The 25,686-nt window shown below is 48.2% G+C and overlaps 1 protein-coding gene across 1 annotated transcript in view; it reads left to right on the top strand.

Annotated features, from left to right (window-relative positions):
- Positions 1–25,686, top strand: part of GMPPB (GDP-mannose pyrophosphorylase B) — a 249,043-nt gene that overhangs the window by 173,440 nt on the left and 49,917 nt on the right. The gene's annotated exons all lie outside the window — the stretch shown is intronic.

Here is a 25,686-nt window from a genome sequence, read left to right on the forward strand (position 1 = left end):
CCATAGCAAGGTGTGAGAAACCAGCTGTGGCACTGATTGAGCCACTGGCCGTGTACAGACCCAAGTTGGCAACCCTGGATGCCAAGGGCGCTGCTGTGAAATTAGCCTTTGCTGCACCGATTGGGCTGTCATGCCTGTACTACCCTGTGAGGCAGAGGAGAGCGCTTAGAGGGAGCGAGGTCCAGTGAGGAATGCTGGCAAGTGGATCCACATAGCGAGATGTGAGAAAGCAGGTGTGGCACTGATCGAGCCGCTGCCCATGTTCAGACTCAAGTTGGTAACCCTGGATGCCAGTGAGGGCTGCTGTGTAGTGAGCCTTAGCTGTATCAATTGGGCTGTCATGCCTGTACAGGTTAAAGTCGGGTGCCGTATATGGTAGCGGGGCCTGCTGTGAAGTGTGCAATACTGCTGTATGTAGTCTGTGTGTGGAATGTGTGGAGCAAAGTCGCTGACTGCATATGCGAAAGGGGGCTGCTTTGAAGAGTGCATTATCCCTGTGTTGATCAAGCCGTAGCCCATGTTCAGACTCAAGTCGGCAACCCTGTATGCCAGAGAGGACTGCCGTAAGGAGTGCGTTACTGTCATGCCGTAGCCCATCTGTGGTAAGTTGTCGACCCGGAATGTCAGAGTAGGGGCTGCCTTGAAATCCCTTGGTTTCGCTGATGCTGAAAGGGAACACTGCCTTGATGACCTTTGAGTGCCAGAGCCCCTACTGAAGCATTGGAACCGGAACAACTGTGCCCCTACCTGTGAGGGGGATCAAGGGAACTTACTGAGTCATCAGATGGAGCACCACTGACGACCAGCTGCTGTCTCTGCAAAGCTGAGAGTGCTACTCACCTCTGGCAGCCGCTGCAGACCTCCACCATGTCTAGAGATGTAACGCTCCTGGGATCTCCAATAGAGCAACCCTGACGAGAGCGTGTAAGACTGATCTCAGGGCCCAGGGAAACTCGTTCTGCCTCGCAGCACCGTGGGAAGACATTTGACTTTGAAAGAGTCTGAGAGGGACTCCCAACACTCAGACTTCTAGTGGGGCCTAACCTGTCTCCTATTGTGTATAGGGAATAACCACTACCAATAGAGAAGGAAGTGGGTTCCAAGGACCTGCCTATCTAGCACTAGATTATTGATCTCAGGAGGACCTTGTGAATTATTCGTGTATGCTGTATTTTACTTTGTGCTCATATATAAATGCTTCTTTGTCCAGTCAAATAGTTGTGAGTGTGTGCTCACCCAAACCACGATAACCCAGAGTCAAGTGCTGAAGGGGTACGGGCCCAGTTGCTCAGGACCCATAGTAGTTCGGGCCATAAGCCATCTGGAGTAAAAGGCCCCAAATCCCACGGTTGGGAACTGTAGCTCCTGCTTGCCCATGGCCCTCTGAAAGGGGTTCTGAAACTGAGTGTTTTATTTTCAAGGAGCAGAGGCACCACACTGGAATCCAGATTGCCTCTTCATATGTTGCAGCTTTATGGAGTGGCTTGTGTTTCGTATTCAAACACAGCTGTTCCCCGGTGAACCCGAAGTGTTTTATGCCCGCAGAGTAGCTGCACACAGGGGCACAGAGTGTCTCTTTTCCACATAGCAGCTGCATGAAGTGAAAGGTAGTGTTATAATATCTGACAGCAGCCGCACAGAGAACACCTGGGTGTCTGATTCGCACAGGGGCATAACACAGGCCTCTGCGGTGCAGGGGGCCCCCAACCCTTCAAGGAACCCAGCTCCAGAAACCCTGGTCCAATCACCACCCAGTGATACTTTGCAGCATTCCTAAGGTCACTAGACTCCAGACACCATTCCTATAATGGCTGCCACACTGCCCATCACACCATGGTAGAAGCTTTCACCTGCACCCACTGCCAGTTCTCCAGCAGCCAGCCACCCACACTCCCACGCAAATATTAACAATCCCCTCTGCACCCCTTCTCAACACACGCCACACAAGAACCAACAATGCTTACACCCCCACCCTATGTCACAGCAAACCCGCATGGCAACACCCACTTGCATGCATACTTCTCAATACACACTCAGCAAACACTCAACTGAAATATGGAACCTGCTGAGTCGCGACGCATCAGACATTCTCTTCATCACACACCTGGCTCAACCCTTCATCGGCCATCAACCTCACCACGACAATCAAGGCAGGGTACAGGATCGCTTGGCAGGACTGACTTCACAAGCCATGAGGAAGACTCGCTATCATCTACAAGGAATCCATCAAATGAACAACATCCACAGAGAACGTCACCCCATTCATGGAACACCTGCACATCAAATTGAAAATCTCTGAAACCGGAACCCTTGCCTACTGACTACCTGGACCATGAGCCATCTTTATCAACCTCTTAATCAACCTCATCACAGACTTCGTTGCTCAGCTCACCATGGACTCCAGAATCTACATTCTCCTTGGTGCCCTCAACTTCCACCTGGAAGACAAACGACTCCTGCTCCACAGCACCCCTCAAAAGCTTGACCATTTGGAGGCAATAGAGGAACCTACCTGACGGCCGGACGCTCTGCTGCGCACTTCTGCATTGTCTGGGGGTCAGAAACGCTGTGGTCTCCCTCGCCGCCATCTCCCTTGCTGGCCGCCGTGTGGGGGGACTACAGCCCCCAGAGTTCCTAGCGGCACTTCCCGCTTCCACTTTCCTGCGCGCCCGGAGGCGCTTAAAACAGCGAGGCTTCCTCCGCGTCGCGGGACGCGCGCGGGCGACGCCGGGCTAAGCCCGGGCAAAGGGCGGGCCCTCTGTGGCCCTCAGAGGCCAGAAGAGACTGGGCTGGGCCAGAGACGCTGCTTCCGCAGGACCGCGGTATATATAGTACAGGTTGTGGCACACATTAGTAGTATGTCTGGACTTGTCTATAGGTTTTAAGTATTTTCTAATATACAACACCAATAGTAGACGGTGTAATCGCTATCACAATTCAGTAAGCTTTTATTGGGGGCTGTCCCTGTTGATAATATGTCAAAACCTAAGCCTCCGTCTGGGCCACGCACTTTGGATAATTATTTGGTCCAGAAGGTCACTAAGATAAATTCTGAAAGGCGACAGTCATTAGGGAAAAATAGTTCCCCGCAACCGGAGAGCCCTTCTAGGGGTTCATCAGTTTTTATCTCAGAGGATGCGAACAATCATTCTAATATTATTATTTCGGATGTTGTAGAGATGGGACAGTTCGATTCTGAGCAAACCACCCCAAATGAGGCAGAAATAGGAGATTGTCCTGATATGGTATCACAATGTTTACCAACCCCCGTAGCTCGGGCAGTTAGAACATGTAGGAAAATTCCTAATAAGAAGGGGGGATTGCGTAGTGTATGGAAACGAGCAGCCTCACCCGTTAAAGTATTTGAAACAAATGTAATGGGTAAGTCCAATAAGGTTGGTGTAGATGACGATACAATAACTAACCTAGAGGAGATTATCGACTCAAAGATCAGAGGCATTATAGACCCGCTGGTATCAAAAATTGATGAATTAACAAAAGAGGTTGCAAGATTGGGTGGATTGCTTAGCAAGGCCTTGGATAAACCAGGAGAGGTAATCACTGCCACAACTAGCAATCAATGTAAATGTCATACACAGGGAGACCCTTCTATTGAGGCCATAGGCAGTAAAGGTAATGTTAGTGTCGACCCCATAATACCTCAAGGGAGTACTCACTTAGGCAGTCAGGCTACGCCTGCTATAGGAAATACAAATGGATGGGAAGAAATTAATAAAAAGCATGCCGTTAATCTCCCACCTGAGTGTGCTCCATACGTAGTGGTACTAACAAATGTACCGCCGCTTGATAATAGGGGTCATCAAGAAACACACGATTCCTTAAAAAATAAATGTCTATCTTGGCTGAATAGGCAATGTGGTTTCCCTTTGAATTTCTCGGATGAAGTTTTGACTACCAGGAGAGTTAAATGGATAGGGAGTTCTAGGAAAAGCTCAAAGGGGGACTGTGTAATTGTAAACTTTAAACATCCGCAACATGTTACTACAGTCCTCCTAAGAGCTGCATCTCTCCCAATTTCCGATAGCAATGTAAGTGCCCGAGCGCTAGGTCACTTTTATAATCATCTTAATGCCAACCTACGGGACAGTACTAGAACTATTACTTACCCGCCCACCTTTAGACCTTATTTTGATATTCCCACACAAAATAGATTCCATGCACTTAGCTCCCTGGACTCTAATGATTGACGTATACAAAAGACGGAGATATGTTTGGCAAGGGAGGAGGGACCCGATGGGGATGATCATGTGGATGACCGTGCTCCTGAAATAATACTTAGGGTCTCAGGATATACGCCTAATCAGATTGAGGCAGAGAATAATCAAGAGGGTTTTGTGAATTCATGCAATTTGGGCCAAACAAGTGGGGTTGTCAATGCTGATGGAAATGTTCGAGGTTCTGCCAATGGGACTACTACCAGAATAGGTATATGTTCCAGACTGGTATGCTGGAACGTAGCCGGTCTGAAATCCAAGGGCAGAGATCCTGGTTGGGAAACTTTTATTAATAGGTATGATATTTTATGTTTCCAAGAAACCTGGTGCAAAAGTGATGTTGACTATGAAGGATTCGTTTCATATAATTTACCAGCATGTGGAGAGGGTCCGGGAAGAGCTAAGGGGGGTTTACTCACCCTTGTATCGGTCCACCGTCAAATATTGGTGATAAAATATGTACCGGTGGGTGATCTTGTCCAGATGCTCTGGATTCGTGAAGGCAAAAGCCGTAATATCCTTCTGATCAATTATTACAACAATATTTTTGATAGCACTAGGAGTAGAATAATAACTGATTTGGCTAATGCTATTGATACCCTGAGCTTGGATTCCAATGTTGTATTTGATATTATTTGGTGTGGGGATTTCAATACTTCATTATGTGAATTATTACCGACAAAGGCATGTGGGGTTACTAATAACGCCGGTTGGGAGGTTCTACACTTTGGTCATGATATGTATGGAGAAACTGTGAATACATTAATGGGGTGCCTTGACTTGGAAATTTTGGATTGTTGTAGGGACAGAAATGGTTTACCTGTCCCCACATTCAAGAACTGGCGCTCTAACTCTGTGATTGACCACGTGTTGGTATCTTCTAGTATTGTCGATTGTTTTGCCCCACTGGAAATTGAAATAATGGACACAAGTGACCACAACTGTATTATTGTGACCATGACTCTATGGGAGGAGAATGTTAGAGAAGTGGGGACCACAGTCGAAAACATAGAAGCCCACCGGGCTAATGGGGTAAGACTTAGGTGGATAGGGGCAAAAGCATCTGAATTGACAACATCCATTATAATGATGAATTTAGCAGACATTGTTTTCATTTTAGAAAATAGATTGGATCAAGAGCAGGTCTTATCTAGTTTTGGTCTTATCTAGTTTTATAGGGATAAACACTGCCATTAACGCGAAGTTTACAGGTGGTAATAGGGGCTGTTCAAAACCTGGACCTGTTTGGTTTGACCAGACCTGTTCTGCTGCTTTGACTAACCTTAAGCAGGCACTAGCAATAAAGCCTAGGGATAAAAAGTCAGTAACAATATTAAGGTTAGAGTATAAAAATCCCATTAAAACTAGGAAGATAGTTCTTCAACATCAAGCCTGGGATTCTCTCAACCAAGCGGCAGAACTTTCTAATGGTACGTTATTTTGGGCAACAGTCCACTCCCCATTCCTTAAGGAGACAAATACACCTGAGTTAACAGCAAATGTCTCCAGTGAAGGATGGATTACTCATTTTTCAACCATCTTTGATTCAGGTAAAAATACTAATGCCGGCCCATATAGTTGGCCTATATTACCACTCGAAATCTCTGTGGAAGAAGTTGAAAGGGGGATTAGGGCAAGCAAGGGAGGAAAGGCCCAAGGCCCGGATGGGGTCCCAAGTGATGTGTACAAGGAAGCACCGGAAGTATGGGGCCCCTTGTTGACTGTTGTTTTCAATGCCGCGGTTTGTATAGAACCACCTCCGACTTGGGAGGAGTCTATTATAGTACCAATATATAAAAAAGGATCCAGGTCTGATGCAAAAAATTACCGACCTGTCTCATTACTGGATTCTTCCGTAAAAGTTATGAGCAGGATTATGCTGGTAAGATTGGAAGAATGGGCAGAACAGGATGGTATTTTGGCAGATAGCCAATATGGTTTTAGGAAAGGCAGGGGTACGCTCGATCAATGCATTAATTTAGAATTATTGATCGGGAAGTATAGTGATGCAAAACCTGTCCTTATATATTTGTGCTTCGCTGATTTAACCCCTTGTGTGCCCTTGACGGAACCACGCCGTCATGAGCCACGGGCGGCGTGTGCTCATGACGGCGTGGTTCCGTCATGGAGCGGCCGCTCCTCCCACGCGGCTCGAATTCCCCGCCTGTGCGGGCAAATTAGAGAGTGGGCGGAGTCGTGACGGAACCACGCCGTCATGAGCACAGCCCGCCCGTGACTCATGACGGCGCTGTTCCGTCATGAGCACCGCGCCGCCCCCAACCCCCCCCCCCCAGCGCTGCGGCGGAATTCGCGCCGCAGCGAAGGGGTTAAGCAGTGCTTTCGACATGGTTGACCACTCAATCTTGTGGTCAACCTTGTTGAAACTGGGTGCGCCAGAGGGCATAATTTATTTTCTTTCCAGGATGTATGAGAGATTAAAAACATGTGTACGTTTTGGTAGGAGGGGAGAATGTACCCTCTACTTTAGCGTTAAACGAGGCATAAGGCAGGGTTGTGTTTTAGCTCCTCTTTTATTCATTTTATTTACTAATGGAATTGATTCTATTTTAAAGGAAGTTAATGCAGATGCTCCCATGATCAATGGTGTATCAGTGCCGGTGTTACTATACGCCGATGATGCTGTGTTGTTGTCCAGAACTCCGGTAGGGTTGCAACGATTGATGGATAGTTTTGCTTCCTTTATTGACAACAAAAAATTAGTTATTAACAAATGCAAAACGTACACCATGATCTGTGGTCCAAAGAAATTAAAACAGACAACGAAAGGGTTTTTTATTGACAACGCAAAAGTACAGCAAGTGGACAATTTTTGTTATCTAGGTATAACTTTTTCTAGTGACAAAAAGTGGACCCACGAATTTAATAACATACGCAATAAAATGGCTAGAAACGCCCACGGAATTTTTAGATTTGCTCAGAAAATTGGGGACCGTAGGACCAGGGACATGATAAAAATTTATCAGGCAAGATGCGTAACAATTGCACTGTATGGGGCAGGAATCTGGGGTTATTGCTGCGCACATAATTTGCAGCTGGAAGAGAATTCCTTCCTTAAACAACTTTTATGTTTACCCACATCGGCCTCTAACGCTCTGAGCCATCAGGAACTATCTGTGAACTATCTAATTGACCTTTTGTCACTTAGACCTTTGATGATCTGGTGGTCTATTTGGCTGAATGAGGAGAAGTCCTTTACTAGGTCTATTATCCAGGACTGTTTGCGATTAGACAAAGTTATAGCAATACCCTGGATTAAATATATTATTGTGTGTTTCTCAGATATTTTTAACCTGAATATTGTAACTGATCCGAATGCTGTTTTATTGATCCCCAAAGTAGAGTTAAAAAGGGTCTTTCTAGCTCATGCTGAGAGGAAGAGAATTGTTATCGCTGGTACTCTGTCCACCGTTATGTTTTATAACAGATATTTATCTATGGATGGATTCCCTGTCTACCTAACCCTTGTCACTAGACCGACGCATAAATTTGTGCTAACTAGACTCAGATTTGGAATCGTGCACTACCTGGTGGCCCATCCGATAATGAAAAAACATCCATCAGGGCCTTGTAGGTGCGATGGAATTTCCAAGCAGAGCACAATGCACTTTTTACTATTTTGTAAGCTGTACTCTAATTTTCGTATTGTCTTGCTTAAACCCATGTTTGTGAAATATGGAACACGTACGGTTGAGCACGCAATGAAATTGATTTTTAATTTACAATCTGCGGATGTATGTTTTTATACCGCCACTTTTTTAAACAAATGCATCAATTCCAGGAAAAATATGTGTTTTTATCTGTACAAATGTCATTTTATTTGTGTAAACGTGATCATTGTTTTAAACAATTATAGTGTTTTAAATGTATTATCATGTCTGCCATAAGTTGTTCGTATTTTGTATATTTTGATCCTATGATTGTGTATGCTTTCATGGTCATTAATTTGTACCGAATAAAGCTGAATTGAATTGAATTGACAGCTTGACCAACGTCAGACTTACCCTGCTCGTCTCAGAACCAACACACACTGCAGGACACACACTTGACCCCATCTTAACCACAAGCGACAGCATCAGATATAACTCCACCACACCACTCGCATGGACCGACCACTCCATCATTCACTTCCAAAGCAATACACCTCAAATCAAAACCCCTACCAGGTTCAGCATTTCAAGTTGCAGCTGGGGCAGAATCACAGAAGCAGACCAGCTCTGCACCCTCAGCAGGAATCATCCTAGCCCCAGAGACAACCTCAACAAGGACATCAACAACTGGATCGAGAACTGTGTGGACTCCCTCGCACCCATCAAACCCAGCAAGCATTTTAGATCAAACAAGCAGACCAGCTAGTACACAGAAGACCTTTGAGACACCAAATGACACTAAATAATAAGCAAGGAAAAAGAGAGCCAGCTACAACACCACCAACAGAACTACCTATAAGGCTGCACTCAGATGCTATCACCAGCAAATTAGAGACATCAATAAAAAAGGACTAGTGAACCACATCAAAGGAAGCTCCAACAGCTGCAAAGAGATCATATTGATTGTTAAGGATTTTACCTCAGCCACTGTCAACATCACTGCCTCCCAACAACTGTGACAACCTATCCAAATTCTTCCACAGCAAACTCACAAACATGTAGAGCAACTTCGCACACCAACCCAACCCCAGAGAACTCATAGCTAACCTACCCACCACCAACCAAGAATGCCACCGGACCAAATGGACAACCCTCACCAGAAATGAGTGGCAATTGTGTGGCCTACTCAGGGGCCCCAACTGACTCATGCCCCCACTACATCGACAACTTGGGAACATCACCAATCTGCATCAACCTGACCCACATCGACACCTCCATCACGTCCACCACTTTCCCGGAAGAAAGGGAACTTGCAGAAATCAATATCCCCCTCAGGAAGCCCACAGTCAACCTGAATAAACTGAGCAACTTCTGACCTATCGCCCAGGTCCCCTATCCAGCCAAAGTGATTGAGAAGACACCAACAAGACACTCAAAACTCACCTCGAAGTTCATCTTCTTCTGGACAACAGTTAATTAGGATTCAGAAAAAAACACATCACCAAAACAACACTCATCGCGGCCACCTACGACATGCGAATCATCCTGGACTGAGAACAGCGGCCCTCATCCTGCTCGACTTCTCTACGGCCTTCAACAGTGTCTCCCATAACACCCTCATCAAAAGACTCCACAAGACTGGCATACAAGGATCCACTCTCAAATGGATCTGCTCCTTCCTCGCAGGAAGAACCCAAAGTGTCAGGCTGCCTCCCTTCTTACCAAAGACCAAGAAACTGATATGTGGATTCCCACAGGGATCCTTCCTCAGCCATAAACTTTTCGACATATATATGGCATTGCTAGACAACATCATCTGATCAGAGTGCACCACCATCATGTCCTGCGCCTATGACACACATCTCATCCTCTCCCTGATGGGCAAGACAACCATTGCCAGAACCAACTTCTACAACTGCCTGACCATGGTAGCAGACTGGATGCGAACCTGCTGCCTGAAGCTCACCTCCGACCAGATGGAAGTTCTAGTCTTCGGCAACAAGACCCTCCCATGGTGGTGTTCCACCTGGGGGCCGATTGAGCTAGGACCAATACGCAAAGATCACACAAGAAATCTAGGGATCATCATAGGCGACAAGCTTAACATGATGGCTCAAGTGAATGCAGTGTGCACTTCCTGCTTCCACATGCTGCAAAAGTTCTGTAAATGAGTGCCTTAGAACACCAAACGGACCACCATGCAAGCACTCCTCTCCAGCAGGCTGGACTACAGGAACCCACTCTACGCCGGAATTTTCAAACAACTCCTACACAGACTCCAGACCACCGCTGCAAGACTCATACTCTATCTCCCATACTGCACCCACATCACAGCGCATCTCGGGAAGCTTCACTGGACCTCCATTCACAAGTGAAGCCAATACCAGCGTCTCATGCACACCTACTCTACTCTACTCAACACAGGAGCAGAATAGCTGAACAGCCGCATATACTTTCACCAACCCACCAGACACTTTGCTTCACTCCCTCACTCATTCCCCGCATCTGGTAAAGCAAAACTGGAAGTTGCTCATTCTCCTACATTGCACCCTAGACAAGGAACGACCTTCAACATAGCAGAGCCTCCTCCACACTTTTCGAGTTTCGCAAGAAGCTGAAGACCTGGTTCTCCGTATAAGCACCTGGGGACCACACACCTACCCAAGGGCCTGGACACCCTCTTGGGTGATTAGTGTGCCATACAAATGACTATAACATAACATCCAGCCAGCCCATGGTCAATTAATATCTATGAGATATGGGCGACTCCACGCCCCCCATCACAATCTACGGGGGCGTCAATTTGCGTTACGCCACTGCACAAGTAACCAGAGTGTTGAATTCCCACAGTGCAGCCTCGCAGACTGGGGCCCAGAGCAGGCCATTCTGCAGGAGCAGCGGCACACACGTAGAAGCATAGTGAAGGCTTTCCAGAGCAGTCGCTCACAGTGGCAGGGACGGTCTCTTTCTCACAGGACCGCCGCACGCAGAATAATCCGAGCATCGTCGGTCTCTTCGGCCTGCCCATGCCTTTAATTAGTGCGATGCTGGCTGCTTTTATCTAGTTTGGCTGAGTTCGTCCACTTTAGGCTAGCACAATTTCTTTTTAAATAAGTAATTTTCCCGTTGGAGAGGTAATTACTTATCCTCAAGCATACCTTTATGCTTGGCAATGGCAAGTCGATAGGGCCCTGCACAGTGCAGAAAGATATCTCCTCACCTTCGCGTGGTGCGCGGTGACGTTTACTTTAACCCCAAGGGAACCTATCAGATTGTGTAATTAGAGAATATTTGAGTAAAAGACGCCATCTTGTGGGCGTGCCGTATTAAAGACGCGCTGTGCTTGTCCCTCCCATGAAGCGATGTATCTCTTTATTGAGCAGTCCTCTATCATGTGGCTTCTGCCAGCCCTCGCGCGCCTGCAGCGCCTACGAGCTCCCACGACCTCCCAAGGATGTGTCAGCATTTTTACCATAGGCATTTTTAGGGTCTGGCTACTTCATCATAGTTTCTTTTCTTGGCCGGACATCAGCAGAGCCGAGAGGGCGTGTTAGCCCAGCATGCTGTACAATCGACATCCACTGGCATCTCTTACCTGCACACCAAGCGCTTGTGAGGGGAAGAGGTGGTCTCTGCGGACCCATGCATCTTTTATAGCCCTCTTAGCCCTGTGCAGGGAACGGAACCTCCACGGGGATGCTTGAGTGATCCGACACTACGGCAATAGAGCTCTAAAAGCCTCGCTGGCTGGGCCACGCTCCCAAGCTGCGGCCGCTCGCTTCCCTCCCCAGGTGCACTCAGTCCCATGCTACCTTGCACCTCCGAAGACAGTTCTCCCTCCCCCTTGCTGTAGGCTTTTATTTTTATTTTTTATTTACCTTTGTGTGAAGCACAGCATTTGAATGGTTAGATTCAAGGGGTGTGCGAAATTTGCTTTAAAAAAACCCAAAAAATAACGCGAAAGGAAGCTCAGTTTGTGTAAATGCCTTTGGCTCTTGTACCGTGTACGAACCCTTTCAGGGGACCTATCCTTCTCCCAAAGACACCGAGCTTAAAAGTCAAGGTCCCCCAAAATACCAGAAGAGACGATGAATAAGCAAAGCGGACATTTCCGCCAGGACGAAACCTACACTGAGGTCTAGACTGTGCTTTCACCAGTCTGATGTTCAGAGGGCAAATTAATATTTCCTCCGCGCATTTTTCCCCCTAAATAGTATAGCTGTTGTGATTAATAAACTCAGCAGGTCTTTCAGGGTCCATTCACGAAGACTGGTAGAGCCAAACTGTTAAGTCACGTTTTAATGGTTTAATATTAGGCAGCGGTTAAACTCTTTGTGGGCCGCCATTATTGTTTTCCTATTAGTTCTCACTTGCATTGCTTCATGAATTGAGCGCTGTGCTATTCGGAATGGCGCAAGCTGACGCATGTGTGAAAGGCCAGAATACATGCATACCTGCCAACCTACACGGTGCCACCGTGTGACAAACGATACCGGCCAGAGGCGCAACCATAGCCAAATTTCGGGGGGGGCTGAGCAAAAATTTCGGGGGGGGGGGCTGAACTTTAAGCAATAGGCAGAGTGGAGCTGCAGGGGCTCTTAGAAGGGCTGAAACAACAGCAAGGCTTCATTAACATGAAAATGGTCTTTTAAAGATCTGTCAAGTGCTCGGGTGCGGCTGCTTTTTTGCCCGGGAAGGTGTCTCATCCCGGGCTGCCACACACGACGGGGGGGGGGGGGGGGGGGGGCTGAAGCCCTTTGAGTCCAATGGGTGTTGCGCGCCTGATACCGGCTCCCATCACAGGGTTTCTTGTTAGGAGCACGGTTGCACCGTATGGGATGGCAGGTATGCATGTATCCTGGCCTTTCACACATGCGTCCGCTAGCGCCACTCCGAATAGCAGAGCCACACGATGACAGGAAGAACGAGCTGAAACCAGTGCTTTAAATGGGAAAAGAACAAGTTACTTACCTTCGGTAACGCTTTTTCTGGTGGATACAGTATCTGCCTGTGGATTCCTCACCTTGTGAATATCCCCTGCGCCAGCAACGTTCGGAAACTTTTGTAGCAGCCCACGCCGATGGGGTCGAAGACGACGGCACAAAGACACGGCTCTGCTCGCGACTCTGCTGGCGTCACCGGCTCCATAAGAAGACCTCGTCGGCATGATGACGTCAGTTCCGCCCCTTTTTTCCGTGCCTTCGAGGCACACAGACGGACTGACAGCAATATATAATCACAGCATACACAGTACACAATATGCAAATCAACACACACAGTGTGGAGAATAAGTAGAAAGGCAAAAGAGATAACACACTGCCTTTGACAGTAACAAAACACATTTTGAAATACCATTAATAGAATTGCAGGTATAGAAGGATGGACAACGGGGAGGCGGGTGGGTCAGTGAGGAATCCACAGGCAGATACTGCATCCACCAGAAAAAGCGTTACCGAAGGTAAGTAACTTGTTCTTCTGATGGATACATCTGCCAGTGGATTCCTCACCTTGTGAATAGATTCCCACAGCAGTCCCCACTCCCGGAGGAGGGTGTCCACCCTTCTAAACCAAAAAGTCCTGAAGGACGGAACAAGCAAAATGTCCGTCCCTCCTCACCTCGGTGTCCAAGCAATAATGTTTTGCGAAGGTGTGGAGGGAGGCCCAAGTTGCCGCACTACAAATGTCCTCCACAGGAACACCCCTAGACAAAGCAGAAGTGGAAGACTTTGCTCTAGAGGAATGAGCTCTTAAACCCTCTGGAGGTTCCTTACCCGCCAAAGAGTAGCATATCTTGATGCATAAGACAATCCACCTGGAAAGGGTGCGCTTGTGCTCGGCACGAACATACCTGCAGCCAACAAAGCCCACGAAGAGCTGGTCATCAACTCTGAAGTCCTTTGTCCTGTCCAGGTAGAAGCTCACCGCCCTCTTAGGGTCCAAGCGATGAAGTCTCTCCTCCTCCTTGGAAGGGTGAGGGGGAGGATAGAAGGAAGGAAGGGTAATGGATAGCCCCAGATGGAAGGGAGTTACCACCTTAGTCAAAAATGCAGCCCTGGTCCTGAGTACCATTCTTTCAGCATGAATGGTCAAAAACGGGGGTTTTGAACTAAGAGCTTGAAGCTCATTTACCCTCCTGGCCGAGGTGATTGCAATGAGGAAAACCGTCTTAAAGGACAACAGCCTCAAGGGACACTTGTGTAAGGGCTCGAAGGGAGAACCCATAAGATAAGTCAAGACAAGGTTTAAGTCCCATTGTGGCACAATAAAGGGAGTAGGAGGAAACCTGTTTGTAAGGCCCTTGAGAAATCTAAGCACAATAGGCGATTTGAACAATGACGGCTGGTCCGGCAAGCAAAGGAAAGCCGACAAAGCCGATAAGTATCCCTTTACAGTAGCCACAGCAAAACCTTGCTGGGCAAGAGAAAGGGCAAACTTTAGAATGTTAGATAGACAAGCCTTCAAAGGATCAATTGACTTCTCTCCACACCAAAGTACAAATTTAGACCACCTATAGGAATATATAGATTTGGTGGAATGACGTCTGGCAGACAAAATTACATCTACCACATCAGGTGGGAGAGAAAAAGAATTCAGGTTGCCCCGTTCAATCTCCAGGCATGAAGGTGTAAGCTCTGGAGGTGGGGGTGTAGAACCTGCCCCTCCGACTGCGAGAGGAGGTCTGCCCTCAGAGGGAGACGGAGCGGAGGGCACGAGGAGAGGTGGAGAAGATCTGAATACCACACCCTTCTTGGCCAATCCGGGGCGATCAATATAACTTGGGCCCGGTCTTGGCGAATCTTCCTCAGAACCTGAGGAATCAAGTGTATGGGAGGAAACGCGTAAAGGAGACGTGAACCCCAACTCAACTGAAACGCGTCCCCTAACGCTCCCTGCATCGGATACTGAAGACTGCAGAATGACGGGCAGTGAGCATTCTCGTGAGTGGCGAACAGGTCCACCGGAGGAGTCCCCCACATCCGGAAGACGTGACGAACCACCTCTGGATGAAGCCTCCACTCGTGGTCGGCGGAGAACTGCCGACTGAGACTGTCCGCACGCACGTTTAGAACCCCGGCCAGATGATTCGCCATCAGACAAATCTGATGGTCCTGAGCCCAGGACCATAGACGCAGGGCCTATCTGCAAAGACAAAGAGACCCCACACCTCCCTGTTTGTTGATATACCACATCGCGGTAGTGTTGTCCATCAGGACTTGAACAGACTGACCACGAAGGGAAGGGAGGAAGGCCTTGAGTGCCAAACGTATCACCCGCAATTCCAGAAGGTTGATGTGAAGCAACCTTTTCTCTGGAGACCAAAGACCCTTGATCTCCAGATCCCCCAGATGTGCACCCCACCCTAAGTGGATGTATCCGTAATCACTGTGGCCACCGATGGAGGTAGATGGAAGGGCTTTCCTTGAGACAGATTGCCCTCCACGCTCCACCAAGACAGATCCGCCGCAGCTTCTCTGGAGATCCTCACAGACTCCCTGAGATCTCCCTTGTGCTGATACCACTGCCTGCGGAGGCACCACTGGAGCACCCTCATGTGCCAGCGTGCATGGTTGACCAACAGAATGCAGGAAGCAAACAGACCGAGCAGGCGAAGGACTTTCAGAACTGGAACGACCGCCCCATTGTAAAACAAAGGAATCATTTCCTGTATGTCGAGAATCCTTTGAGGAGGAGGGAATGCTCGACACACAGTAGTGTCCAGTACCGCACCTATGAACAGGTTGCGCTGAGAGGGCACCAGGTGAGATTTGGGCACGTTTATCGAAAAACCCAATTCGTACAACAGCTGAGTTGTATCCCGCAGATGATGCAGCACCTTCTCTGGCGACTCCGCCTTTATCAGCCTGTTGTCCAGATAGGGGAAACCGAGATCCCCGACTTTCTGAGATGGGCTGCCACCACTGCCATCACCTTCGTGACGACTCTGGGTGCAGTAGTAAGACCAAACGGAAGGACCGCAAACTGATAATGTTGCGATCCTATCGTAAACCGGAGATACTTCCTGTGCGACTTCAGGATGGGGATGTGAAAATACGCATCCTGCAAGTCGATCGACACCATCCAGTCCTCCCGATTCAGCGCTTGAAGAACCTGAGCAAGGGTGAGCATCTTGAACTTTTCTTGTTTTAGAAACAGATTCAAGATTCTGAGGTCCAAAATCGGACGCAATCTGCCGTCCTTTTTCGGAATCCGGAAATACCGGGAGTAGCATCCCTGACCCCTCTCCTGCTCTGGAACCACCTCTATCGCACCTTTTTGAAACAACTTCAGGACTTCCTCCTGCACGAGAAGACGGTGGTCCTCCGAGCAAGCCCCTTGACAAGGAGGGTAATTTGGAGGGAATTCCCGAAAGGGAAGGGCGTACCCATTTTCTACAAGATCCAGAACCCAGAGATCTGTAGTTACAGATTCCCAATCTTGTAGAAAATGGGTAAGCTGACCCCCCCCACAGGACCAGCATGATCCAGAATGTCGGATCTAGGGCTGCTTTGCGGTGGTGGGAGGGGCAGAGGAGGAGGAAGAAGAGGAGGAGAGTTGACGGCCACGTGAGCGACCCCTGATCCTTCCTCTGTATCCTTTGGACAAAGAACCTTGCTGTTGTTGCTGCTGCTGTTGCTGGGTCTGTCTGTAAGAGCGAAAAGTCGCCCTTCCGAAGCCTCTATCTCTTGCAAGATCCCCTTGGCTGAGATTGAAGACCCAACGACCTAGCCGTAGCCTTGCTCTCCTTGAAGCGTTCGAGAGCAGCATCCGCCTTCTTACAGAACAAACCAGACCCATCAAATGGCAGGTCCAACAAAGTTGACTGAACATCCGGGGAGAATTCAGAGGACTTTAGCCACGCACCCCTCCTGGTGGCGACAGAAGACCCCATGACTCTGGCAACTGAGTCCGCTGTGTCCAGTCCACTTTGAATTACTTGGCGTGCAGCCGCCTGGGCATCAGTCAGAACTTCATTGAAGCCGGCCCTATCCTCCTCCGACAACTTTGGTACCAATTTTTTCGCTGAGTCCATAAGCGCATGGATATAGCGCCCCAACAGACAAGTTGCGTTCGTCGACTTTAGGGCCATGCTGGCCGATGAAAAGACCTTTTTGGCCGACAGGTCTATCTTTTTGGCCTCTCTGTCCCCTGGAACCTGAGGGAAGGCACCCTTGGATTTTCCCGAACAAGCAGCCTGAACCACCAGGCTCTCAGGCGATTGGTGTGATGTTAAAAACTCAGGATCTCCTGGAGCCGCCCTATACCTCCTTGCGACCGTCCTAGAGACCGCGGGAGCCTGAAAAAGGTTTACGCCATACCTCTAATACAGGGTCAATAATGGCCTCATTAAAGGGCAACAAAGGCTCCGAGACTGCAGTAGGCGAATGCAGCACCTCAGTAAGAATATTAGACCTGAATTCCGTGGTTGGTAACTGGAGGTCTAGCAACTCCGCAGCCTTTCTGATGACTGCATGATACGGCGCTGCATCCTTTGAGGGCTCATCTGATGGTGGAGTGATTTCCCACTCGGGAGACAAATCCAGCCCACTAGCCTCCTTTAGCTCCTCAAACACCTCATCAGACTCAACCAGCTCTCCCTCTTCAGCTTCTTCCAAAAGATACCTCCTTTCATCCACCACTCTCTGCGCTTCCCTTCTGGATCGAATCCGCACCCGCGGCGTTGGCGGTGCTGTGAAAATCTGACGGCGCCGGCGTCGAACGTGGATCCGCTGGAGCAGCCGGCGTCGAACGAGGTCGAGCCGGCGCCGGTGAAGAGGGAAGCGGCGTCGACGTCTTCGGCGCCGATAAATGCCGGAAAGAACGGCATGAATGGAGCTTGAGGATAGACCTGCGGCACTCCCAAATTAAAAGCCATTGGACCAATCGGACCCGCAGGTGCACCAGTGGTATACATGGCCCTCAAACACCCCGTACATGGCATTTAGATAATGCGAGGGGTCCTGACCTGGTCCAGGGAATGCAGGGTACTGGTCAGGTATCACCGGATTCGGGCCTGCCGGCGCCAACGGTGGAACAAATGGCGTCGCAGGCTCACACGGGACTGGAAGATCCTCAACCGGGGCCGGAGACGGAACCGGAGATGAAGCCGGAGCCGGAGATGGAACCGACGTCGGGGATAGCACCGGAACCGGAGATGAAGCCGGAGCCAGCGAAGCCACTGGAGGTGAAGTCGGGACTGGAGAAGGAGACATGGATTCCCTCCGGCGTCGAGCCGGTGACTTCGACTTCGGAGCCGAACTCTTATCGGAGTGATGACGAGAATAATGCCTCCTCTTCTTTTTATGCTTCTTGCTTCGCGAAGCATGCCCCAAAGTCGACTTGGATGCCGACCTCGATCTGGACTTTCTTCTTCCTCTCTTTTCTTTTTTCATCCTAGCCATGAAAAGCTTCCCCTCCCTTTCTTTTAGAGCCTTGGAGCTCATCTTGCGGCAGCAAGAGCAACCATCCACATCGTGGTCGGATGAGAGACACCAAACACAGTCTTCATGTGGGTCTGTAATGGACATGTGTTTGCCACATTCCCGACAGGGCTTGAAATCCGACTTCTTTGTCGACATCTTCTCGAAGAGAAACAGATGAAATTCAGAAGAATACACAAAGTACCAGTAAAGCTACTAGCAACGATTCCCGAAATCCGTTGGCGTCAACGGCGCGGAAAAAAAGCAACTGACGTCATCACGCCGACGAGGTCTTCTTACGGAGCAGGTGACGTCAGCAGAGTCGCGAGCGGAGCCGTGTCTCTGTGACGTCGTCTTCGACCCCATCGGTGTGGACTGCTACAAAAGTTTCCGAACGTTCCTGGCGCAGGGGATATTCACAAGGTGAGGAATCCACTGGCAGATGTATCCATCAGAAAATAAGTGTTGGTACTCATTAAATTGTGCTGTGGGCGGGGTTAGAGGCGGGGCGAGACATGAGGATACTAAGACATTTCTATTGAGTATTCCTTTTGCCCGTGCATTTCTTTTGATAGTTTCAAACTTCCCATATATGCGGATTAACAGCTGCATAATGATAAAGTGTGAACACTACAAGCTTACACTACATTTGCATATTCGGAGGGGACTGTCCTCCTTGACGTTTCCATGCATGTAAATCTAGAACACCGTTCACTTAGAGTAACCTAGATATGCAGCCAGTAGGTAATGCTGATGCTGTAGAATGCATTAAAGTTACTGGAACTTACTTAAAAACTGCTGCCTGCTCTTTTGATACTATTCAGTGGAGTTAGGCTGATCAGCAGCACTGTCGTCCTGGCATCCAGCCCCTCCCAAAGGTCTCACTGTGTAGATAGATGTGGGTCAAATGTCTCCTGGTTTCTCCTTGCCTGGGCCTCCTCTGCTTCTTCGTCGGTGCCCTTGAATGCAAAAAGAGACAGATCCATGGCCCTGTTCACCATTCATCTGGTGAGCAGCGCCGTGGATGTGTATTCCATACAAGTGCACAGACAGCAGAGGGAAAGGGATGGCAGTGCAGGTGACGCTTTTCCTTTGTAAAGTAATTCCTGCTGGCGTCATAGCCCAGGGTTTGCTGTCTGTGCATTTGTGTGAAATACACATCTAAACAAGTGCACAGACAGCAAACATTGGGCTATGATGCCAGCTGCAATTCCTATACAAAAGAAAAGCGTCTCCTGCACTGGCCATCCCTTTTCCTCTGCATTGCTCATCTTCCCACTCCCACCCCATGCTCACATTCACAACATATCAAGTGCTTAGGTGAAATCCCTGCCTTCAGGCAAGGATATCACCTCGGTGGCACCAGTCTAAAAGAAACCAAAGGGTGGGGGCAGGGAGGGTCGCTGAAACCGTTCAGAGGTGGGCTGGCTCGGGCTGGTTCTGGGCCTCTCAGAACGGGTCATAAAAATCACATTCTCGGATGCTTAGCATTCAACCATGGCTCGTTCTTAGCCCCTGGTGGTGGCTCAGATCAAAGTAGGCGCTTTACAAGCGTAATATGCTACACGGAAAAAATACAGAAACCTAACATCCGGGAAATCGTTAACACTCTAAGGGAATGAAATATTGATTAAAATGTCAAACACAAACAGGAACTAAATCGCTGATATGGATTGTCTTTTTACGTTCATTATTTTGAAATCGATCAGTGTTTATGTCAGAATAAAGGGCATGACGTTAGAGCTCGATAAGGACCCGTTGCAACGTCCTCTGCGACCTGGGGGACCCGGCCCATTTAAAGCCCTGGCTGAGGGGTCACTTCAGAGAAATCCCTGTTCCGGAGTGGGGGCTGAGCAGGATGTTTGTGGCGGGAAAGGAGTATCATAGTTTCTGCGCGGCTTGTAGCGTGTCTTTTCCCTGCTAGTGGAGGTGCGTGCTTCAGTCATGCTTCTGGGCTTCAGTCCTGTCTAGATCTGCGCATCCGAGTGTTTCACATTGTAAGTACCATGGATGCGTTGGTGAATGCTTTGCAGACACGTTCGGGTGAACTCTGTACTTTTGGTGACGTCATGTGTGAACGCAGCGCCCCAAAGTGAACTCACCAGTTAATGCAGGGTGACCAACTGGCATGGTTGCAAATACAGGACGGTAAGTCTAAAAATTCAGGACAAAGGGTCAAAATTCAGGACAAATCTTTGGAACAAAAGGTACGTTTTACAGACACATCAGAGGAAGTTGTGCGATAGTATAAAAGTAAGTAAATAGACAACCACTTAAGTGCAAGTCAAAATAAATTTATATTGGGTTGAGACAAACGTGCACTTCACGTTTTTTTGGTATGCGCACAGCTTTGAGCAACTGTGCAGGTCTTTTTGAGGTATTTCATATGATAATAATCTTTTTATATGGTTACTGCACTGGGTTGTCCAGTCTGATATTTTGTTTAAAACTCATGGTCGTGAGCAGACCTGTATAGTGAGAGAAGTGCTCAGGAAGATCTGCTTGGATAGACTTTGTTACTAGCATCTCATATCTGAGTGGCATTGTGAGATGTAACGCGGCAAGCATAGGTGAACTAAAGGGAAGATTGCTGTGATGAACCCACTATAGGGAACGCATTATGGGTGTTTCAGCAAGTGGAACTTAAAATATGGAATCTGACTTTGCTTATGGGGGCTTCGCACTAGCTGACGGAAGTCACAAAGGTGCTTTTCCCTGCAGCTTTCCTAAAGAAGGCACTGTCAATACACTATTACATAGTTTATTTTTGACACCTTGCCTATTGTTACTAACACAATATACATTTCAAGCACAGCTTATGGCACTATGAGGCTCTCCCTAAAACCTTACACCTAAAACAAAGCATGCAAACATTTACAATTACTAGTGTAACATTCAAGGTGCAGTTGGGTGTCACTCAAAATGTCGTATGCATGATGTATGGATCCCACACATAAGCACACAGCAAATACAGAATAGTAATACATAGGCAAGAGAGTAGCCAGAAAACCTCCTAGGGTACCCCCATTGCCTTCACTGTGCGCCCCAACTTCAAGAGGAGACTTCTTTTAACCCCGCAGTGCTCTTCTGCTTCTCCTACCATGTGTGTCATATTTAAACTTCAACTTTATCTTCCGCTCCTCATTGATTTTGAGGTAAGGCGCTTTAGAGGTTCAAGGTGAGAAGTATGCTGTAGCAGCAGCTCAAACTGGCCATTGTCATTCTGTATGTGACAATCAGCCACAGACAGAATGACAATGGGCGGGAGGGGCTGCGAGGAGGAGTGCGAGGTGCCCCATCAGGGAGTTGAGGCCTCTGGCAGGGAACAGCTCTGCTCCCTGCAGGGCCCAGAATTGCTGACAAAAGGCATCCGTAAATGCATGGGTGTCTGCAAGGGGGCAAGGAGGGGCGCTCGTGGGGGGGACATTCCTTTTTTTTTGGTATGGTTCCCCCCCATGCTTTTGACTGATGATACTGGTTTTGAGACTCAGAGTGCACTGAGGCTTTTTAATTAAACCTCAGTGCCTGGGCCTAGAATGTGTATGTCAAATTAGTTTATATCAGATTGGCATAAGCTAACTTTTTTGAACGCCCCTAGTATATGGTACCCTTTGCATGTAAGTTAGAGGGTCACACCAGAGATTGTAGCACTGGTTGTTCCACCCTAGATGTAACCCATGTAAATCACATCTCCCAGTCCGCCAATGAAGACTGGACTAGCAGTTTCCAACCGCGATCAGGGCTGGCCATTACCAACAGAGGCAAAGTCAAGCCTCCCTGGTGATATGTGTATGTCACCCCTATGGCAGTCCTAACGAGCCCTATAGCAGAGTGCTGCATATTTCACGGGCAGAACTTTCTGACAATAAAAAGTGCAAAACCTTCGTTTTTACTTTGGAAAAACTTGGTCATCCCATTGGCGAGTGCAGGGTTACATGCTGACTCCTTCAGCTATGCTAACTCCTGATTGGTGCGACGAAAGTTCATACCTCAAGGTATCAAACAGCTCGTGACATTAAGCCCTTCTCCAGTCAAAATTAATATAACCTGCTGTAGTGTGCAACTGTTACAAAGTTGACACTTTGTTGCCTTTAAACTCCTGTGCCATTAATGGTTACACTAAGGACACTTTCTGTTCTCCTGGGGAGACATGCTAACGACTCCCAGTAAAGGATACAATAGAAGCCATCACTGGAGAGAGGTGTGTTGGCCCAAGAGGTGAGCTTCAAATGAGAAGCCTCCTTTGAAGGGCAAATGGGTGACACTTGGGAGAGGTGCTGCTCCATTGTCTAGGTAGACAGGCATGGCACTAGGGACAGGGAAGAGGAAACTAGTTTCCAAACCAGTTTTCCAGGGGTGTGTGGGTTGGGCTAGGGAGCTCTGGACGCCGAGAGAGAGAGGTTGCGTTATGTTAGAAGTGGGTAGAAATGTGTATCCTGGGATAGCCAGATGCCACATTTCGCAGGAAGGGGTCATCAGGAGGGAGGGAATCTGGCAACCTGTTGGCTACAAATCACATCTTATCCTGAAGGATTTTTCTGGGCATAAAAGGTCACCCCTGGCACCCAGAACTCAAAAATCCCGTCTGGACTGGAGAAGGGCTGAAGGGCTGAAGGACTGCACTGAGGAACCGGCAAAGAGAGGCTGCACCTGGTGGCAAGCCAAGGAGAAGGGACTGTACCTTCTGTGTCCTGCTTGTGGAGAAGTCGTCTCTGGAGCACAGCTGAAGCAAGAGACTCCAAGGGTCAGTTGGCTGACCTCATGTTTGCAGCACAGGGCCACAACAGCTGAAGAAGCCTGCTGGGGCAAGTTTCTAGCCTAGAATCTTCCTGTTCCTGTGCTGTTGTGCAGCACCAGAGACCAGGACCTGATGCTCAATGTTGCACCCGAGTTCGCTGAGCTCTGGAGGTTCATCTGAGTGCTGCAGCCCTGCCAAGTACCATACATCATGCGTTAGACTGACACATTTCAGTGTGGTGGTCCGCATCACCACACTGAAATGGAAAGTCACTCATTTATTATAGCAGCTCCTGGGCTGTCAACAAGCCGTAGTGCTGCTAAATTACTAGCATATTGACAGAAAGCTGGCAGCGCGGTCCATGCTGCTTGCAGGCTAGCTTGGGGATAGCTTAGCTCGCTCTGGGCTCAGGCAGGCTAGAGTGTTGCTAATTCACCCAGGTGTGTCATTCACAGACACACATGGGGCGGTCCCGGCCACCGTTAGCAGTAGTGGGCGGTGCGGCTGCGCAGACAGTTTCTGCTCTCGCTGCGCGTTGGTGACTTGTGCCCTGAATTACTGCTGTGATCTGATGACCCCGTCACCCACCAAAGTGATGATGCCACAACAGGCACTACAGCCTATAGTGCTGCGCTGCAGTGAGTGCAGCAGAACTGAGGCCATGATAAAAATGCAGTACCTGCGCCAGTCGTTGACATAAGGCCTGGACCGCGGCCTCTGCTCACGGTGCAGGGGGATGTCGTCACAGCTGGCTGGCCTGTAGCGTGACAGCGCTGCAGTGTTCTCCGTGCCACAAGTAAGTGTGTCACACTGACTACCTTTTAAGTAGCAGAATTGTTTCAGACAATAGCTGCAGGTTGTATTACGGTCTCATTTGCCGCTTGGCATTGAAAGACACCAGCGCCTCTTCATCAGGTGCGTTCTCACAAATATCATTTGTTCACTCTACTTAGCGATTGTTTCACTAATGTACATTCCTAGTGTGTAACCTACTTCTTTTGGTAATTTTTCATTCTAGCGCTTTGTAACTGTCTGTAACCATTCATGTAATGCATAAATGTTTGCGCTATATAAAAATGCACATAAAGAAATAACTTGTATTCCCTCCTTCTTCCCCCACCCCTTACCAAAGCCTCTGTTTCTGGGATGTCAGTCAATCTCCTGTATTAGAGGCGCTATCAGTCTGCTGGAGGGCGTGCTAGAGCACCGCAGGAGAAGCCTGAAACCTTTCACCATCTCAGCTGTGTTCTGTCTGCAGAGCAGCAGGGGATCTCCGGACATTTACACCAGAGTCATGGCACAGGCATCAATGGCCTCTAGGCACTGCTGGAGCTGAGTCAGGGGACAGGCAGCGAGGGCTTCTAAGCAGGCACACTGTTAGAACCGAGTTCGGGTACAACAATAATAGCAAATAAACAGAGAAAGCTAAGAGAAACCACCACCTGCAGGCCTGTATCTGCAGTCTGTCCGATTCTCACCCGTAGAGAAGCTGTCATTCCTTAAGGCGCAAGAGCACTTTAACTTTTTTCATTTGTTTAAGCGTGCATTGACAAGCTGCAATCATTAGATACATTACTCTATTCAAAAAATAACTTCAACATTGCCAGGCCTCAATTACATCTGCAGTGGTACTTTTTAAATAAAAAGATAACGTTTTATTTGATTATGGTATTTAACATCAGTTTTCTGCTTATAACATTCTAGTAGTCTCCATATATGACTAAGCAACACATTTGCATTCTTGCACCTGTGCATGGAGTGTACTCCGAAGTGCAATGTCTGTGAAGGGAGATTAGTCCATCTAAGTATGTGCTATTTTAATAGTAAAAACCAAGGCAAGTGGAGTGCTGTGCATGGTCAAAGGCAGGAATACAGTCAGAAAGGTACCTGGGTTCTGGGAGGAGATGTGCAATATTACTGTATTATGCTGTTGTGTTCTTTAAAAAGGTGCATCTACAACTCTTTCCAAAGTTAAAGTTGTGTTGAGGCAGTCCTGATGGATACAGATCCTTGATGCATAGATAGAGAAAGTTAATTGCCTGTTTTATCACTTTTTAGAGTTTTTGGTCACCAGTCTGTTCCGCGCCCGTTTAGCTTAACTGTGTGTTTGAACACCTGATCCAAAAGACCATCTCATTGCTCAAATGGGTATAATTTCTAATATTTATGTTTCCCTCGTATTCATTGCTTGATTTTGCTTGCGAGTAAGTGTCACTCATTTGTTGAAATGTCACTCATAATTACACTGGAATTATGAAAATGTCACACATAGCAATCTGAAACCTTGGCAGCTGTGGTGCTGTTTGGTTACCCAGAAGACAAGTTATTGCCCAAGGAAGGATTTGGCTGTGACTGTGATAACTGTCAACTGGTAGCCCAGTGGTTACTGCATTTCTACCAGGACTAAGAGGACTTCAAGAGACATTGACCCTCTGCCCAGTACTGTTTCACCCCCTTTGTGAACCGAGGAGTCACTGCAGGAAGACCTCCGTCAGCTGCATCACATCCACATCCTGTATCCCTTGTATTAGGACTTTTTCATAGGAATCTATAGCAAAGGATAAACATCCCTGGAACTGACTGAAGACTGTTCCGATCCTCTGTGGTAACTATTTCTGTAGACTTTGCTGGTTCCCCTGACTGGCTTCCAGACTTGGTCACCTAAAGTAACCCTAAGTAACCTCATT

The sequence above is a fragment of the Triturus cristatus genome, chromosome 9 (genome assembly GCF_964204655.1).
Source record: "Triturus cristatus chromosome 9, aTriCri1.1, whole genome shotgun sequence".
NCBI classification, from domain to species: Eukaryota; Metazoa; Chordata; class Amphibia; order Caudata; family Salamandridae; genus Triturus; species Triturus cristatus.